Source organism: Erinaceus europaeus, chromosome 4 (genome assembly GCF_950295315.1).
Source record: "Erinaceus europaeus chromosome 4, mEriEur2.1, whole genome shotgun sequence".
Classification (NCBI taxonomy): Eukaryota; Metazoa; Chordata; class Mammalia; order Eulipotyphla; family Erinaceidae; genus Erinaceus; species Erinaceus europaeus.
The window spans coordinates 63,190,736-63,210,213 of record NC_080165.1 but is presented as its reverse complement, the minus strand read 5'-3'; the positions used below and the strand labels follow the sequence as shown (position 1 = coordinate 63,210,213).

The following is a 19,478-nucleotide window of genomic DNA, read 5'->3' as shown; positions in this document are numbered from 1 at the left end:
ATGCTATCTCCCCCCCCACGCCCCGCCCCAGTGTGTACATTTCTATGTAACTATTCTTTCACAAAAGGTAGTAGGTGATGTAAAAAAATTATTTACAAAATATGAAGTTATTTCTCTCATATGAAGTTTACTAAAATCTACTTTCCTCTAAAGCATATTTCTTCTCAGTTGAAATGTCTGTAGATATCAAGAGCCATATAATATGGCTTATAAATGTAAATGGGTCAAATCTATGTTGACACAGGATGTCACTTAGGATTCCATGAACATCCTGACCCAGAAAAGTGACCCAGTCTTTTTTGTCACTGCACCAATGCTCACATGTTATGCCTATGACAGTAGCAATATTAGAGAAGTGGCATGCTTTTCTATCAGTTCCCTGCAAGAGTTGATGAAATAAGTTTTAATAAAAATGATGTTTTTTAAAGATAAAAATAATTCCTATGCGGAAAACTTAGGTAGATAGGAAGCAATCAGTGGAATAAAACTCAAACAATATGTATCTTATAAATATAAAAAGTCATGGGATTTCTTAAACTCAGTGAAGTACTACATAGTAGTTATAAGCAGACTGTAATGTATTCTTTGGGACTAAATGAATGAAGCTGGCAGTGATTAATGAAGTAATTAAAGAAGTTAAAGACAACTGCAGGATGATTTCACTCATGTGAAACACATGGACTTGAAAAAAGATAAATATCTATATCTACATAGTCAACCCATATCTATGATTTGAGAAAGATATGGTGCTTACCACAGGAAGGGAATGAGGTACAGAACTTTGGTGGCAGGAGTGGTGTGGAATCATACTCTATTATCTCATAATCTTGTAGAGTACAATTAGATCACTAGTAAATATATATTCATTATTTTTTAAAAGAACACAGTGCACTATCTCTGCTAAAATGAAAGGTCATAACCGGTACCCTTTTTAGACTTTCAAACTCCTAATGGAGGGCACTCTATTTGTTGATCTTTTCCAGATATACTCATTCACCATTAGGCCGATGCAGAGCTGCCTTTGGTTATCATCACCAGATCTCTTCTATTCCTATTTTCTCTTTCTCATAGCTTTACTGTTCGAATTCTTCTTCCTCAGAATGTCTCAGAATCTCCCTCTTAAGTCATAAAGTTTTTTTTTTTCAGTAACTGTCTTCCTCCTTTGATATTGTTATCAGTACATAATTTAGTTTTGTTTGGAGGATGAATTACATTTTCTTAAATGAAAAAGTCACAGAGAAAACAACGGAAATTGTTTTTAAAGTCCAAGTACAAATGAGGTAAAAGAGTTTTGGAGAAGAGCCTTATAGTTGAAAGGGGTTTTGAGTTGTTTCAACAGACATTGGATATAGTTCTAATAATGACTTTAAATAGGAGAAGGCTCACAAATAGATTGATAATGATCTAACTATTTGGATTGATGGGGAATTTATTTTACTTTTGGCCAAACTACAGAAAGGATGAAAACTGGATAAATCAGTGTTGCAAAGCAAAAGGTAATGGGATAGTTTGCTACATTGTTTGAGATCCTAGAAGCTGATTACATTTTTACTATTGCATTATTTTGTGACAAGAATCTTATGTAAACTAAGCAAAATACAAAAAAAAAACAAACCTATTTTTTGAAAGTATTTCTGCTTTATGTAGGTGTTAGAAATTCCTATCAACCATCCCTAGGGCCATTTTAAATGCACAAAGCAAGGAAAAGACCATCTTCCACCTAGACACATTGTAAAAGTCCTCTTCAATGGCCCTTTCCTACTTCCAGCTCACCCACTTTGTGCTGAAAATGACTCCTTTTAAGTCTGTTGAAAATGAACAAAATTCATGATCCAGTAGAGAGTTCTTCCAGTAATTAGACAAACAGCCTGTCCAGGGAGAGGGAAGGGGAGGGGCTCTAGGGCTTTTTGTTGTTTGGGAATGAAATGTCTGTTTAGATTTCATTCTAATAAAGTAAGTAATTGTTCAGCTCCAGTTTGGAAAGTCACATTTTATTTTCTCTAAAATAATGTTTTGTTTTTTTTTGTAGTCTAGTTTTGGTTATGCTTGTTGTGCTGCTTTTGTCCTTTGACTATACTTTCTAAATAATCACCTGGAGCCACCAGGTTTTTTTTTTTTTAATTAATTAATTTATTTTTTACCTCCAGGGTTATTGCTGGGGCTTGGTGCCTGCACTATGAATCCACTGCTCCTGGAGGCCGTTTTTCCCATTTTGTTGTCCCCTTGTTGTTGTGCTTGTTGTAGTTGTTATTGTTGTCAGATCTGTTGTTGTTGTTGGATAGGACAGAGAGAAATTAAGAGAGGAGGAGAAGACAGAGAGGGGAAGAGAAATACACCTGAAGACCTACTTCATCACCTGTGAAGCGACCTCCCTGCAGGTGGGGTGTTGGGGGCTCGAACCACCAGGTATTCTTAAGTTCCTGAGGATGTGCCATTATCTAACTATTTAGGGAACTAGCAGACCCCACTCATCAGTCAGTGGTATCACTGGTACTTCATTTAAAGAGTGATTAGAAAGGATAGTCCACATCCAGGAGGCTCCAGGTCCTTTTCTTACTCCATGAGAATTTGCTGACTCTGCTTTCTATCAAGATGGGTCAAGGTATGCACTGTAAGAGTGCCAAGGTGAACTGAGAAACGGTCTCTAGATATGAGTGCTTAGATTTAAAGAGTGGGGGCTGGCATGTCACCCAACGTGCAGGGAATAAAATGACAAGAAATGTTAACAGGAACTAGAAAAAATACCTGGGGGGTGGGTGGAGGGTAGATAGCATAATGATTATGCAAAGAAACTCTTGTGCCTGAGGCTCCAAAGTCTCAGGTTCAATCCCCCACACCACCATAAGCCCGAGGTGAGCAGTGCTCTAGTAAACACACACACACACACACACACACACACACACACACACACACACACACACACACACACACAAACTTGGATTAAAATTACAATAAATAAACTGGGAATACTATTACAATACAAATGACATAGAAGTTAGGTCTCCTCACCAATGTGTACTGGAACCCCACCACCCCAGAACTACTAGGGAAAGATAGAAACAGACTAGGAGTATGGATCAACCTGCCAAAGCACATATCCAGCAGAGAAGCAATTACAGAAACCGGGCCTTCCCACCTTCTGCAACCCATAAATATCTTTGATCCAACTTCCAAAGGGTGGAAGAATAGGGAAGCTTCCAATAGAGGGGATAAGATACAGAACTCTGGTGGTGGGAATTGTACTCCTTTTATCCTGCAGACTTTTCAATCACTATTAAACCAGTAGTAAAAATATTTTTTTTAAAAAAAGAAGTTAGGTCCTAATGAATTTGCTAGAATTTAGGTGTTTAAAGATAGGGAGATGTTGTGGCCAGGAATATAATTGATCTCTGTCTCTTTTTCATAAAGATAAGTAAATCTTGGGGCCAGGTGTTGGTGCATCTGGTTGAGTGCACATGTTACATTGTGCAAGGACACAGGTTCAAGCCCCTGGTCCCACCTTTGTGAATGGTAAAACAGAGCTGCAGGTCTCTCTGTGTCTCTCTCCCACTCTATTACCCCCTTCCCTTTCGATTTGTTTGTCTCTATCCAATAAATAAAATAAAGATAATAAGAACATTCAAAAATATAAGTAAATCTTTAAAACACTATGGAGAAGGGACTGGGCACACCCAGTTGAGCACACACATCATCATGTGTGAGGGCCAGGACCAGGGCTTGAGCTTCCACTCTCCCACTTGTGTGTGTGTGTGTGGGGGGGGGGGGCTAGCTTCATATGTGGTAAAGTGCAGGCCTCTCTCTCTATATATATTCTTTCCTTCCTCCCCCTGCTTCCTTCTCTCCTAACCTCCCACCCTCCTACCCTTCCCTTTCAATTTCTATGCATCTTATCAAATAAAAAAAAAAAGAAGAAGAAGAAGAAAGAAAGGAAGGTAGGAAAAATGTCCACCAGGAGAAGTAGATTCCTATACTGAGATTAAGCCAATGTGATATCCCTGGTGGCAAAAAATTAAGGACTGTAGAGAATACTCCATAAACACGTACTCACACACCTATTCAACCAGGAAAAAAAATGAAATTTTCCCATTTGTTGTAACACGCATGAGCATTAAATAAAAGGAGTTAGTCAGTTGGCAAGAGACATATACAGTATGATTTCAGTTATGTGAGACTGGAACACAAACAAAACAAGCACATACATACAACAGATTTCTGGTTACCAGAGGCTGCTCAGAAGGAACATCCTTCCAGTCATAAATAAGTCATGGGCATGTACTATATAATACATCATGATCATAGTTGATAGGTTATTGTGTGTTAAAAATTGCTAAAAAGGGTAGATCTTAAGAGTCATCATATGAAAAAGAAACATGGGATGAATATTGTGATACTCATTTGTAAATATTGTCATCATTTCTTTCTCTTTTTTTAAATATTTATTTACTTATTCCCTTTTTGTTGCCCTTGTTGTTTTATTGTTGTCGTGGTTGGACAGGACAGAGAGAAATAGAGAGAGGAAGGGAAGACACAGAGGGGGAGAGAAAGACAGACACACCTGCACACCTGTTTCACCGCTTGTGAAGCGACTCCCCTGCAGATGGGGAGCCGGGGGCTCAAACCAGGATCCTTACGCTGGTCCTTGAACTTTGTGCCACGTGTGCTTAACCCGCCGTGCTGCCGCCAGACTCCCTAATCATTTCTAAATAATTCCAAATATTAACTTATTGTGTTGTATACCTGAAGCCAATAGAATGCTAACATGCCCATTATATATCAATCTTTTAAAAATAATTATTTACTTATTCCTTTTTGTTGCCTTTGTTGTTTTATTGTTGTAGTTATTAGTGTTGTCATCGTTGATGGAAAGGACAGAGAGAAATGGAAAGAGGAGGGGGAAGACAGAGACGGGGAGCGAAAGATAGACACCTAAAGACCTGCTTCACTGCTTGTGAAGCGACTCCCCTGCAGGTGGGGAGCCGGGGACTTGAACCAGGATCCTTATGCTGATCCTTACGCTGGTCCTTGCGCTTTGCGCCACCTGCGCTTAACCCTCTGTGCTACCACCTATATCAATCTTTTTAAAATGGAAAAAAAATAATAACATAGGATACTTACCTGGCAGGGAGGTACCATGATCATCACAAAGGTGGTTTTCCCAGGGTGAGGCTTATCCATTGCACTTCGGATGTGCTGACCCCTGAGATTTCCCCAAATGTAGGAAACTCGACTGCATAATTTGTGGTAGTGGGGGACTGTGTTCATGGTCTCCCCTGGCAATAAATAAATAAATAAATAAATAAATAAATAAATAAAATATAGGTTAAGATTTGGGAACAGAAAAGTTAGTAAAAAAATGTCAAATCAGCAGGAGTTTTATGTGGGACCTTAGAGATGTGGAAGAAGAAATATGGCTATGAATGTGAGTGGGGAATATTATCATAGTTGGTTCTGGAAAAAGGAGTAGAGGACTTTGGGGAGAAGGAATAAATGAGAACTGTTCCCCTTTTAACTGTATATGCTTTCATTTAGTATTAACTTCTTACATATCTATATTGAAAAACTAGGACCATGTAATAAAAACCCTTGAATGCCATGTCGGGAAATTGTCTTTATTTAGTTGCAAGGGAACCACCATGGTAGAAAGAACATGGAGATAGTTAAGCTCTGGGACTTCTGGTAGACATGGCTTTTGACTAGCAGCAGACAGCAAAGTCTCTTCCCCAAAACAACAAATATTGACAACCATCAAACCCATAAACTTCACTAAACTTCAGCTGGGAAATCCACAGACACCAAGGCCTTATGTAGATGTTGGTATGTGGCCAGGGTGTGAGGAAGTACCTGCCTTACTTTGTACGTGAGGACTGGAGCTCCATCTGCAATACCTTATGAAAGCACCAGGGAGAGTTGTATGGTGGAAGGGTGTATCCATCTCTCTCTCTCTCTCTCTCTCTCTCTCTCTCTCTCTCTATTTCTCTCCCTCCCCCTCTCCCTTCTACCACCTCTCTCCCTCCCTCCCTCTGTAGATCTGTTCCTCTATGGATTTCACATGGAACCTTTTGCTGTCTCTCTAGACATGCTTCTATCTTCTAGACCTTTTGCTGTCTCTCTTGACCATGCTTCTATCTTTGTACTTAAAGAAATAGTAATTAAATAGATCATGATTTCTCTATAGCTCTATAAACTAGTTAGTTGATCTTTACTCCAAGCACTGCTTCTGAGAATAGCAGCCTGTTCACTCTGATTTGAGGGTGTACAGAGTAGATGAAATGAATAAATTGCACTCATGACAGAAAGATAAAAGAGGAGAGTATGAGAGTATCTCTGCTTTCAAGTTAACAGCTAAGGTGCATAACCATTTCCAAATATTTTATCTGATAGTCTTTGTGAGCCCAATAAAACCTTAACACTTAAAAAATTAACTGAAAAATAAAAGAATATGTATATGTTTCTTATAGAAGAAAGCATCATAGTCTTAGATAAGACATTGGCTATATTCAGCAGATACCCCAAACCACTCATCTGCCTTAATCTATTTATCTATCAGTCTGTTTACTATTTCCAATTAATTCATTTAATGAATGTTCATTGAACTTAGACTGTGTACCAGGTATTATGCTAGATATTGGAAATTAAATTCTGAATGTGACCCCATAGCTATTAAATGTATTAAAGAGAACCCAAGCTGAACATGATTATAAAATGTTATAGAACATAGAAGAGAGATCATCAACTTTTCCTTGGTAGGGGTAAGAAAGCCTGTCTGGAAGAGAAGGTGTTTGAACAAAGTTTACAATTTTATTTTGTTGGCAGTGGGCAAACATTACAACTTTCTCAACAGGAGAATAAATTCAATCAGATTTCTTTCAAAGAAAGATTGCTGAGAGCACCATGCTGAATAAATTGGAGAGTGAGGGAAGGTAGATAAGATGTTATTGGAGCATTCAAGGTGATAAATCATGAGTTAGCCTTATAATAAAGACAACCACAGTACTGGTTGAAAATATGAGAAAAATATTAAAAGTACACAGGAAATAGAATTGATTTGCGACTGATTTAAATAGCAGTTATATGAATAACTAACCTCATGAGATGAAAGTGTCTAAAATAGTAAAAACATAGATTTAACACTCAAGACATAAATTAGAGATATGACCATATGATTGAATTGTAGCCATGAGATTGGATAGCTAAACTCAATGAAAATAGGGAGTGAGAAAAGAGAGGGGGGAAAAAAGCAGAAGCAGAACACCTAAGAATCTAAATATTGATGGAGTAGCCTGAGGCAGGAGATATATGAAAGGCAAGAGTCAAGATAGAGTGAGATCTCAGAACCAGGCAAGGGTTGAATTTCAAGGAGGTGGATGTGGTTAACAGTATTGGGAATGTCAGTATGGGCAAGTAAAATGAGAACTACAAAGAGTCTATTGGATTTGGATGGGAAGTGATCAGTGACCTTTGCCAAGGCAATTTCAAAATGTGTGGAAGCAGAGAGCTCACTGTGCCAGATTGAAGAGTAGGAGCTAAGGAAATGAGACAGAAATGATTGCACAGATCATTGGAAGTTAGGGGATTTTAAAGCAAGTTCTGTTAAATGTAATCTCATTGTGGGCGTTCAAGTTGTTGGGGATATTGGCAGGAAATGTAGTGGAAAGGAAAGTTGTAAGCCAAGAACCCAAGACAGCTTGAGGTAGCTGAGTGGTCTGTGTACTTCTGGGACCAATATATAATGAGTAACCTTAAGTTATATCATCAGAAGGAGTCAGTAGCAGAACTAAATAGCACAGCTGTCAAATGATAAAGTATTTTTATGTTGGTATTACAAAGCAGAGTTTGAAATGATATAGGGAGCCAAAATAAGGTCAGCATAATCTTCAGTCCTTCTGGCATTGACAATGTAGGAGAATGAATACTCAAGAGAAAGCATTGTCCTTGAAAGGTAAATCAGATTTCAGTGAGGAAAAAGAGCTGAGAGAAGTGTCCCATGAAAATGTTGAATGTACAGTAGTTCAAAATAGAATGCAGGGTCAGAGAGTAGGACAGGACATGTTTTCAGAGAGGCCAATTGTGGAAGGGGTAGGATGAGGCAAAGGTGGCACAATGAAGTAAATTATAATGATGAGATGACAGTTGCCTGGAGGGTCTTGCAATGACAAGATAGCCAAAATGACAAAGATACAAGTCATGGCAAGATCAATTATAACTGAAGCTACAAGCCTGGTAAGGGTAGAAGAGTCCATCTCTTACTGGTTTTTTAAACGATAAGCTTTTGTAAATTTCCCTTGATGGGAAATATGGCTGGATGGCATGTTAGAATGGGGGTGGGGAGGCAGGCAATGGCACACCAGTGAAGAGCACATATTACCATGTGCAAGGACCTTGATTTGAGCACTCCCACTCCCCTGATCCCCACCTGCAGGGGGTACACATCACAAGTGGTGATGCAGGTTTGCAGGTATCTTATCTTTCTTCCTAACTTCCCTGCCTTCTCAATTTCTCTCTATCCTATCAACTATAATAAAAAGGAAGGAGAAGGGGGTCGGGCTTAGTGAAGCAAGTTAAGCGCATGTGGCGCAAAGCGCAAGGACCAGCGTAAGGATCCCGATTTGAGCCCCTGGCTCCCCATCTGCTGGGGAGTCGCTTCTCAGGCAGCGAAGCAGGTCTGCAGGTGTCTTTCTCTCCCCCTCTCTTTCTTCCCCCTCCTCTCTCCATTTCTCTCTGTCCTATCCAACAACGAACTACATCAACAACAACAATAATAACCACAACAAGGCTACAACAACAAGGGCAACAAAAAGAGGGGGAGTGGCCTCCAGGAGCAGTGGATTCATGGTGCAGACACTGAGCCCCAGCGATAACCCTGGAGGCAATAATAATAATAATAATAATAAATAAAAAGGAAGGAGGAAAAAAATGGCCACCAGGAGTAGTGGATTCATAGTGCCAGCACTGAGCCCTAGTGATAACCCTGGTGGGGAAATAAAAAATGAAGACAGAGGAAAAGATTAGCTAACTTCTGGTACATTCCACTTTTAGTAAAATCACAAATCCTTAGGCCTAAGATACAGCATGGAAAAGCTTATAAATGCACTAGAGAATCTTTCCTAGGATCTTTCTCCACATAGTGTAGAGCAATTTTTGTTGCTTATCTTTTCATACTCATAAAAGTTCCTGCTGATTTCAGAAGCCATCCTAGCAAAGGGGAGGGCACTCACTTAAGTGTTGTTCTGATGTGAATGACAATAGTTTGAGCTTTATAGACATAGACTGTTCCTAAATCAGATGTTTATAAATTTGGTATTATGTTTCCTAAACTACATCTTTAAATGTGGCTTCACTGCATGGAGGCCTTTTCAGAGTTCCTTCTGGAGGTATAGACATTAAATCAATAGAAATGGAATTGAATCAAGGAGACTACTTTTTCATCCTTATTGATTTGGGCCATGCATATTGCAGAGAATCTTTAAGCCTCCTGTCTGACAGTCTTAACTCTGTTACTTCCTGATGGTCTTAGTATAACCAGACTTCATCCTGAGATGAGAGACAATGATTGCACTGAGCTACAGTTCAAAGATTCCATCAACATCCCCCCCCCCTTTTTCTTTCCAAATATGACTTTCTGGGATCTATACCAATAAAGAAGAAAATGATTTCTGTTTCTGTGTTCAGTAGGGAATGTATTTGGGAAACATGATAAATGAACCCTGACTTTACTAGTAGCATGAGACATCTTTATAAAAACATCTATCAGTTGTTCTGACAACTCAAACCTGAATCTACCATTTACCTTTTTGGTCCTGCTCTAGTTAGGTTTAGTTGATTTTAATGTTTCTGATTGTGCTGTCAATATTTAGTACAATCAGCATGAATATATATATATATGAATATATATATATATATGGAAAATCGGTATGACTAAAAGGCCACCTTGGAAATAATTAGCCTTGCTTTAGCCTTGCTTTACTGTATACAAGTGAAATTTTTTCAAGATTAAAAAATGTGTCCCTTGTTTGAAAAGCCCTTTGTCATGTTTCAGTCTGCCTCTTAGCCTCTTTCAACCAGGAATTTTGCTCAGCAATACCACTTCACGCCTACTAGATGCATTCCAGACTGAGCTGTCTCCTTGTGTTCTGGTTTTCTAATCTCTAACTATGTTTCCTTAGATGAAACTGTGCATTTGTATATCTGTTAAGTTCCTTTCTTTTGATCAGTCTGTTTTGGCAAGCAGATTTCCTGAATGAATATTTCTTGAATATTGCAGCATTCCATTTTCTGTATGTCTTACGTTTCATAACAGTGTCATGTTGGGAGTGGGAAGGTGTGATTCAATGGTAAAATGCATGCCTTGCATGTGTGACTCCCTGGGTTCAGTTTATTGACACTGTGTAAGAGTAAGAAAAAGAGAGCATGCGGAATTCCATGTGTGGTGGTTTCTTTCTCTCTTGCACACACACATACCTAGATACATGCGTACACACACACATACACACACCCCTATAAGAAATAAAATTGGGAGTCGGGCTGTAGCGCAGCGGGTTAAGCGCAGGTGGTGCTAAACTCAATGACCGGTGTCAGGATCCTGGTTCGAACCCCCGGCTCCCCACCTGCAGGCAGGTCCTTTCACAGGCGGTGAAGCAGGTCTGCAGGTGTCTGTCTTTCTCTCCCCCTCTCTGTCTTCCCTTCCTCTCTCCATTTCTCTGTGTCCTATGCAACAACAACATCAATAATAACTACAACAATAAAACAACAAGGGCAACAAAAGGGAATAAATAAATAAATAAAATTTTTAAAAAAGCAAAAAAAAAAAGAAATAAAATTTAAAAATTGGAGCATGGAGGTTGCTTATCAGTAGAGTACATGCACTGCATAAAAAGTAAATGTACGGTGTTGAGTTCTGTCCTGAAGCATAGATGCTGTACTTCTGTCTGGGGCTACCAGATTTAGATAGCAGACAGAGGACACTCACATAAATTTGAATTTAAGTTAACCAACAATTCCCATTAAGTACTTGGGACATACTTAAACGTAAAAGTTATTCATAATTTATGATACAGTCACATCTTATATTTTCTCTATCACCTTTGATCTTTTGCTGTGTTGTGCTGTTTTCTTGGCATAGGGATTTGTAGATAGTCTCTGTTAAACTGTTCTGGGAGAGGGATAGGAAGGTTTATATAGGTTCATTAGTATGTATAATTGCTATTATTGTTTGCTTTTGAGAGAAGGCAAAGATTGGAATTAATCATCCTTTCATATGAACAACAAACACTGCAGATTTCAATCCATTGTCCATCATCTGTTTCTTTCGGGACCAGGTTTCTGAATTTAGAATGAGAGCAGGGCTTTTACAGTACTTAGCTCAACCTTTTGGTTCAAGAGCATCTGTCAATATCTCACAGGACACTTGTGCACTATAAATCTGGTCTGGGAAAGTCTGCTTTGCTATATTGCCCTTCAACAATTTTTGTTTGTTACATGTATAGCTCACCTGGAACTGCTATATCCAGCTATTTATTTTTAGATTTATTGACAATTCCTTGCACTTATTCCAACCATAGCATGATAAACTCCATGTTTTATTTTGAATGTGTTCTTGAGCCCAGTTATTTATATATAGTTAGTCTGAGAAATAACTCTTGTTATTTCTTTCACTAATAATGTGAACTTTTTTTCAGGTTCACAAAAATAGTCTGAGCCTAGTATCCTTAATCTGGCAAACCAAAATAGAACTATTGTATATGCTGCTTTCTGCTGCTGAAGTACCACTTTTCACTTTAACTTGGCTTATCATACAGTTGGGATAGCCTGTGGATGTTTATGAACTTCTCAAGGCAGTCAGATTTAGAAACTTCCAGAACTCAGTTCTGTGCATGATGTCAAACGCCATTGTGTAGTTGACAGATACAACAAAGAGATTTTACTATTGTTCCCATTTTGGTGCATAATGAAAACTCAGAGTTACTCTGAAATTTCAGATGATGGAGTTTCTTTCTTCAGTTGTGTTTATGTATCTCTTTACAAGTTTTATTTTTATGGAAGCTGAGTAATCACCATTTGAATGGTTTGACATTTCACAGCAGAATGTATGACCTCATCCTCAAGAGTTTAATGGGTGTCAGATAATGGTCCTTCCATGTAGCAACTGGCTGACCCTTCAGACCTTATTACTGAACAGTGATCTACTTGAGGTTATAAACACCATCTGGACTTTCTTTTCCTTTCAGTAAAAAATTTTATTAGTGATTACATGCTAATATCTAGTATATTTTTATAAGACTATAGGATAATCTTTTATATTTCAAGTTCTAAGTTGCTCTGTCATTCTCTCATGTTATAATCAAACTTTCAGTGACAAATGTCACCTCAGTGTTTGACAGTTCATTCATATGACTCTAAAAGAGTATGAGCTTTTTTTTTTATTTAAGAAAGTATTAATTAACAAAACCATAGGGTAGGAGGGGTACAATTCCACACAATTCCCACCACCCAATCTCCATATCCCACCCCCTCCCCTGATACCTTTCCCATTCTCTATCCATCTGGGAGCATGGACCCAGGGTCATTGTGGGTTGCAGAAGGTAGAAGGTCTGGCTTCTGTAATTGCTTCCCCGCTGAACATGGGCGTTGACTGGTCGGTTCATACTCCCAGTCTGCCTCTCTCTTTCCCTAGTTGGGTGGGTCTCTGGGGAAGCAGAGCTCCAGGACACATTGGTGGGGTCTTCAATCCAGGGAAGCCTGGCCGGCATCCTGATGACATCTGGAACCTGGTGACTGAAAAGAGAGTTAACGCGTATGAGCTTTTTAAAACTACTCTCTAGTGCTCATCACTTAGGATATTAAATCATTCTCTTTAATCATAATTGTGAAAATATGTGTGTACATGAGCTACAGCCTATGCACGTAGCATACACATACGTAATGCACAGCGTTCACGCATATGGACACCTGCTCTTTTGCCTTTTGTATTTTTCTGCATCCTATCCTATTATAGTCTTAGTCTATACTAAATTCAATGAATATCCTGCCTTACTTTTTAGTCCAGAACTATCTAAATGGTTGATTTACTAACTCATAATTTAAAGTCTCCCCCCCCCCATTTTATTAAATCTAGCAGCTACTAGGCTCCTATCCCCTGGTATTTCTTTTGCCCTTTATGATCTCAATAAATTCTTTTGACCCATTTTATTCTGTAAATACAAGCAAAGTCAGAATAACATTTGGCATTCATGAGATAATAGAAAAGTGAGTCTTTGCCTAGGGTGGATTTTCGTGAGTTCTCTCACCAATGCCCAAGATCTTTTTCATTGTTTGTTTGTTTGTTTACATTATATAAGGATGTAAGTAGAAAGAGAGAGATAGAGAGAGGAAAGAGGTAAGTAGAATCTGACTATTGGTTGCTCTCTCTGAACTTATCAAGGTCTCTTAAACTGATTACATGAACTTGAATATACAATATATAAACATTTAAAAAATTAAGAAGTAAAGCCCTAATTGATGACCATATTCATTTCATGACTTCATTGCTTAGAACCCTTCCATCTTAATTATACATTCTATGTGAAATAATCAGTTCTTGCCTTTAGCAAAAAAAATCCCACAAGACATAACTATCCAAGACTCATTGCTTTGGTGTCCAGTTACCCTTTTTTTTTTTTTTTTGGTATGATTTTGTTTGACATAATATTGACTTCTGTGTTTAAAACCTCATTTTTCACTACATGTAGGCAGGTGACAGTGTAATAGATGAGTATCTAACATGTTGAGAAAGAGAAATTTCCTTCTATCAATCTCGTTAACTATCATACACCAAATCAGCCAAATACTAAATAAGGTGCATGATGGTTAGTTGATTTCTGATCCATGTAATTCTCTCTCCTTGTCTCCTTTCTGACCCTTAACAAAGACTGCTTCTGGTGTGGGATAGGGATATTTTGCACAAAATACCTTCCTTCTCCCCTCAGTACTGTTTTAGTGAGAGTAAATTAAAGCACAGCTTTAAAATGGTTAAGCTGGCAACATCCAACATTTCATCTCAATGTTTCAGTTGATCAACTCCTTTCTTAGTGGATTGAATCTGATGGTCTGAGGAGACAGCACACATGAGTGGGATATTGCAGAAATGAGGACCTGTTTCTGGGGACCTTGACAGCAAGTGTACTGGTCAATGGGAGGGGTTAATTTAAGCTCACTGATTTAAACTACAGCTGTCATCTAGCTAGAAGTTAATTCCTGGTAGTAGAGTGACTGAGAAAGGGCAGGAGAGGGAACAGCCACAGTCTGCTGACTTCCTCTTAACTAACTGCCACAATCAGGGAAGTGTATTGCTAGAACTTGCTGTGTGGAGCCCATAGATGGAATTTTTGAGATTATTCTGTGTCTCAGGTGGCCAAATGTCCACTGAGCTTAGTAAGATTGATACCACAAGACTTTTAATTTTAGTTTTACAAGTAATATTTGCACATAATTTTCTTCTAAAAAATAAAATCTTACGCTTAACATTGTTTCCTTTTCCTTTGACAGCACAACTGTCCATCTGAAATTGTTTGAAATGTGTCCTTTATTTTTTTAAATAAATATTTACAAAATAACTGATAAAATTACACACCTTTTCCACCACCAGAGTTCTGTGTCCCCATTCCCTCCATTGGATACTGCAATGGTTCTCCCAAGGTCAGTCGGTTAACTACTATTTTTATAACTGTGTGTGTGTGTGTTCCATTTCTTTTCCTTCTTTATCTTTTGTGTATGATTTTACTTGGATGTGAGTGGCATAATTGCAGGGAAACTCAAGTACATTTATACATTGTATATGAGATAAAAATTATCCCACTTACAAAACATGAATAAATTCTATCCTACTGTTTTTATTAAAAAGAAGACTATTCGCACCTATAGGAAGGACACTTCAGAAATGGTGAAGCAGGTCTGCAGGCGTTTATTTTTCTCTCCTTCTCTGTACCTACCCTCTCTCAATTTCTCTTTTTTTATATTTTAATAGGAACTTAATATTGATTTATAGAATTATGAGATAACAAAGACATAATTTTGCATGATTTTCACCACCGGAGTTCTGTGTCCCCATTCCCTCCACTGGAAAATTGTAGTAGTTCTCTCAAGGTCACAGATATGGGTTTACTATTATTTCTATAACTGTCTATCTATATTTACATATATTTGCCCATTTTTCTATGGTCCTGCCTTCCCTTCCTTTCTAAGTCACACTACCTATTGCTACTTCCAAATGTCCTTTTTCCCTCTTTTCTTTTTGGATCTTGATGGAACTGGAGCTGAGAGCCCTGTGGTAATCTTTCTTTAACATTTCTCCTACTCTGGGAGTATGACTCAAAATTCTTTATGGGAAGCAGAAGGTGGAAGGTCTGGCTTCCCTAATTGCTTCTCCACTGGACATGGCATTGGCAGGTTGATCCATACTCCCACCCTGTTTCTTTCTCTTTTTAAAAAAAATTTATTTTAATGTATTTATTTATAAAATGCAAAAAACTGACAAGACCATAGGATAAGAGGGGTACAATTCCCACCACCAGAGCTCCATATCCCATCCCCTCCCTTGAAAGCTTTACTATTCTTTAACCCTGAGGGAGTATGGACCCAGGGTCATTATGGGGTACAGAAGGTCATTATGGGGTGGCTTCTGTAATTCCCTGCTGAACATGGGCATTAACAGGTTGATCCGTACTCTCAGCCTGCCTCTCTCTTTCCCTAGTCGGGCAGGGCTCTGGAGAAATGTGGCTCCAGGACACATTGGTGGGGTCATCTGTCCAGGGAAGTCTGGTTGGCATCATGTTAGCATCTGGAACCTGGTGGCTAAAAGAGAGTTAACATATAAAGCCAAACAAATTGTTGACTAATCATGAACCTAAAGGCTAGAATATTGCAGATGAAGATTTGGGGTCTCCATTTTGGAAATAGCTAGAAGGTCTATTTTAGGTATATTCCAAAGGGTCCATGACTTCACTAGTTTCTTCCTAATATCTGATGTGCAAGTGGACCCAGGTTATTGTCTGGGGAGATGATGTCATGGCTGGAAAAAGGGTTAGAAAGCTAGATCAGGGAAGAGAGTAGCTCCCAAATATGGGAAGAGTTTATAAATATTGTTGATTGTAAACCCCATCAATTTGATCTGGGGCCCATATTCACCACAGGAGCCTATGTAACCTCTACATCCCTGTAGGTCCAAACTCGCATTCTGTGGTCAGTAGGAACATTCTGAGTTGCACCAATTTCAGGATCCATCTTCTTCAAGTGGTAGATAGAGTATGTTATCCAACCCCCCTTTGAAGGATGGAACATTCTCTACCATTGTTGATCCACATTGAGGGCAAGGTCCTATGGGGGCCCCCAACGGGGCCTGTTATGTTGTTCCTGATGGAGATGACCAGTGACAATGGAGAGAGGGATCTATTCGAGGTCTAGGCTCATCGTGTTTGTGTGGGAATCCCAGGACTCACCAACTAGGGCTCCAGCTAAGGGGGTCCTACCTTATTTCTCTTTCCTAGTGGGGTAGGGTTCTAGAGAGGTGGGGTTCTGGAACACATTGGTGAGGTCATCGTCCCAGGGAAATCAGGATGGAATCATAGTAGCATCTGCAATTTAGTGTCTTAAAAGGAGTTATGAGGCTGGATATTTAATAAACAGAAACAAGAAAGTAGTAGTAAAATAGGTGAGAATATGGTTTTCAGGTTGAATAGGAGCTAGGAAGTCTGTTTTAGCTATAACCATGAGCCCATAACTTTAGTAATTTTTGCCTGAGCAACATGGAATTGGCTAAAAATATTGTCAGAGAAGATGTAATCAGAGTTGAGTATAGATCTAGAAAGCTGGATTTGGGCAGAGAGTAGCTCCAAAACTTGAAGAAAATATATAAATATAGTTAACTGTTCAACCCATCAATCTGTCCCAGGACCCAAGAATATTCATATTTAACACAGGAGCTTATGTAACTTCTGAATCCCTGCCAGTCTGAGTTCACAGTCTATAGTCACAGCTGGGAACATTCTAGGCTGCACTCATTTCATGACTAGTCTTCCTCAAGGGGCAGACTAGGCTGACCCAGCTTTCCTTTGGACAGTAGGGCAGTCCCTCCCATTGCTACTTTATAGTGAAGGCAAGGCCCTGAAAAGGCCCTTGAAAGGGATTATGATAACATTCTTGATGGAAGTGACCAGTGATGGCAGAGAGAGGGGTTTGTTAGAGGTTTAGGCCCATTGTATCAATGGGGGAAATGTAGAGTCCCTGAATTGTGCCTCAGATGATAGGGTAGCCTGGTGGTGACCAAAAAGACCTCTATTAAGTGAGCCATTCTCTTGCCCTTTCCCAGCCATTGTAGTGCCTATTTTATCTGACAATCTTGAATTTTCTCCCAGCTGTTATGGACTTGAGTGTCACTTGTATCCAAATTAGTTTATAGCATCAGCTTCAAGTTGGGGAGGAAATACACCTAGGATTTTAGTAGGGTTTAAGTTAGCCTTGAGTTTTACTGCATTTACTTGTTTAATGGTTCTACTAAAGATTGTCATAGAGACAATAATTGTCCTTTAGTTGAGATAAAAAAATTTTGCCAGTGTATCTCTTGTCCAATTGTATACCTTTTTTGTTCTAAAGATTATCAAGAGGTGACAATAATGCTGATGCTGTCAGAAGATTTTATGAGATATAGCTTATATTTTGTGTAGTTATTTGAGTAGAGTGATTGAGGAATATGATGTAGGGGATAGAAGAGGAGGTGTCTAGGCCCAAGTAATAAATATATTTTTAAATTTATTTATTTATAAAATGTAAGCACTGACAAGATCATAGGATGAGAGGGGTACAGTAATAAATATTTGATTAGAAAATTTATTGTGCCTTCTTTATGTCATTCTGCTATATTTTCAAGTTTAACATGTCAAGTCTAATGATAGAAAGCTATTAAACACTTTTACTTTGAGGTATATAGTTGTACCTAGTTTATGGATATGTGTATGCATGTACCCAGTTCCCTAGGCCTGAGACTGTATCTAGGATCTGTAACTTAGTGGAGATTGTGCCATCTGAAAAGGAACTGGGTAGTCTCATGTGTTTGGAAAGGTGTCACCAGATTACTGGAGTAGGAAGGTTTACATTTGAGTCTTGGGGTCTCTGGATATAACCCAAAGCAAAAAGGCAGTGGTAGCATAATGTGGCATAGTGAGACTGGCTGTGCTGTTTTAGTTGAGGTCAGTAGAGGCAGTATAACAGATTAAGGGATTAAGAAGAAAGGCATCAATAAATACAAGCAAAGTCCCAGCGATTCCGAGGCTGGGAGAAATATGGATTTTAAAGAGAATGAGGTCAGTTTCTTATAATCTTAAAGTTTAAAAAGACAACAAGCAATCATTACTATAGCCAAGTTAACTAAGAGCATGCTTTTCTTTGAAAATCCCACAGGCATTATCATACTATATTTGTCCTCACTGTGATTTATGTCATTTGATGATGTCAACTAATAACAATATCTTAGATATTGATAGGAGCAAATGATTCTGGTCTATCTGTTCTGAGGTTGTAGGCAACTTAGTATTTTTAAAAGAGTTATTTTATAAATGCTTTAACAATTTAAACCCATGTCAGAGTTCAATCAGTTTACAAATTTGAAACATCAAATGCTTAGACTAAAGAATATATACCCAGAACTAAAATATAGGTTTGAAATAGAGTTTGAATATCAAATCTGTTTTTCCCATGACATATTTAATTAATAAGAGTATAGTGTCTCACTGCTCCCACCAACAATGGTCTGTGTCCCCACCCCACTTCCCTATGGTGGGCTTGAAAAATCCCCCTACCCCCAGAGTCATACTTTTGTGCAATACACCAAACCCAGTCCAAGTTTGCTTTGTGTATCCCTTTATATTCTTATTTTTCACCCTTTGTTTATGAGTGGGATCATCCCATGTTCATCCTTCTCTTCCTTCTCTTCTGAACCAAGAAGAACTACAAAACCTAAATGCACCAATCACAGACAAAGAAATAAAAACAGTTAAGAATCTTCCCAACAACAAAAGTCCTGGACCAGATGGCTTCACAAACAAATTCTACATAACTTTCAGGAAACAGTTAATACCTATACTTCTAAAGCTCTATCACAAGATTGAAGAAACAGGAACACTCCCTTACTCCTTCTATGAAGCCAACATCACCCTGATACCAAAAGCAGATAAGGAAACAATAAAAAAGGAAAACTACTGACCAATATCTCTGATGAACATAGATGCCAAAATATTAAACAAGATCCTGGCCAACTGGATATAGCAGTATATCAAAAAGATTGTTCATCACGACCAAGTGGGATTTATCCCAGGAATGCAAGGCTGGTTCAACATACATAAGTCAATCAATGTCAATCACCACATCAATAAAAGCAAAATCAAACACCAAATGATTATCTCAATAGATAAAAAGAAAGCCTTTAACAAAATCCAACACCCATTCATGCTCAA

General features: G+C 38.5%; 1 protein-coding gene and 1 non-coding gene across 2 annotated transcripts in view; both read left to right on the top strand.

Annotated features, from left to right (window-relative positions):
- The window catches only part of KIF6 (kinesin family member 6), a 538,059-nt gene that overhangs the window by 320,643 nt on the left and 197,938 nt on the right, over positions 1–19,478 (top strand). The gene's annotated exons all lie outside the window — the stretch shown is intronic.
- On the top strand, positions 5,108–5,271 carry LOC132538346 (U1 spliceosomal RNA). Its single transcript, XR_009549743.1, has one exon. It is a non-coding gene; the product is annotated as a U1 spliceosomal RNA (small nuclear RNA).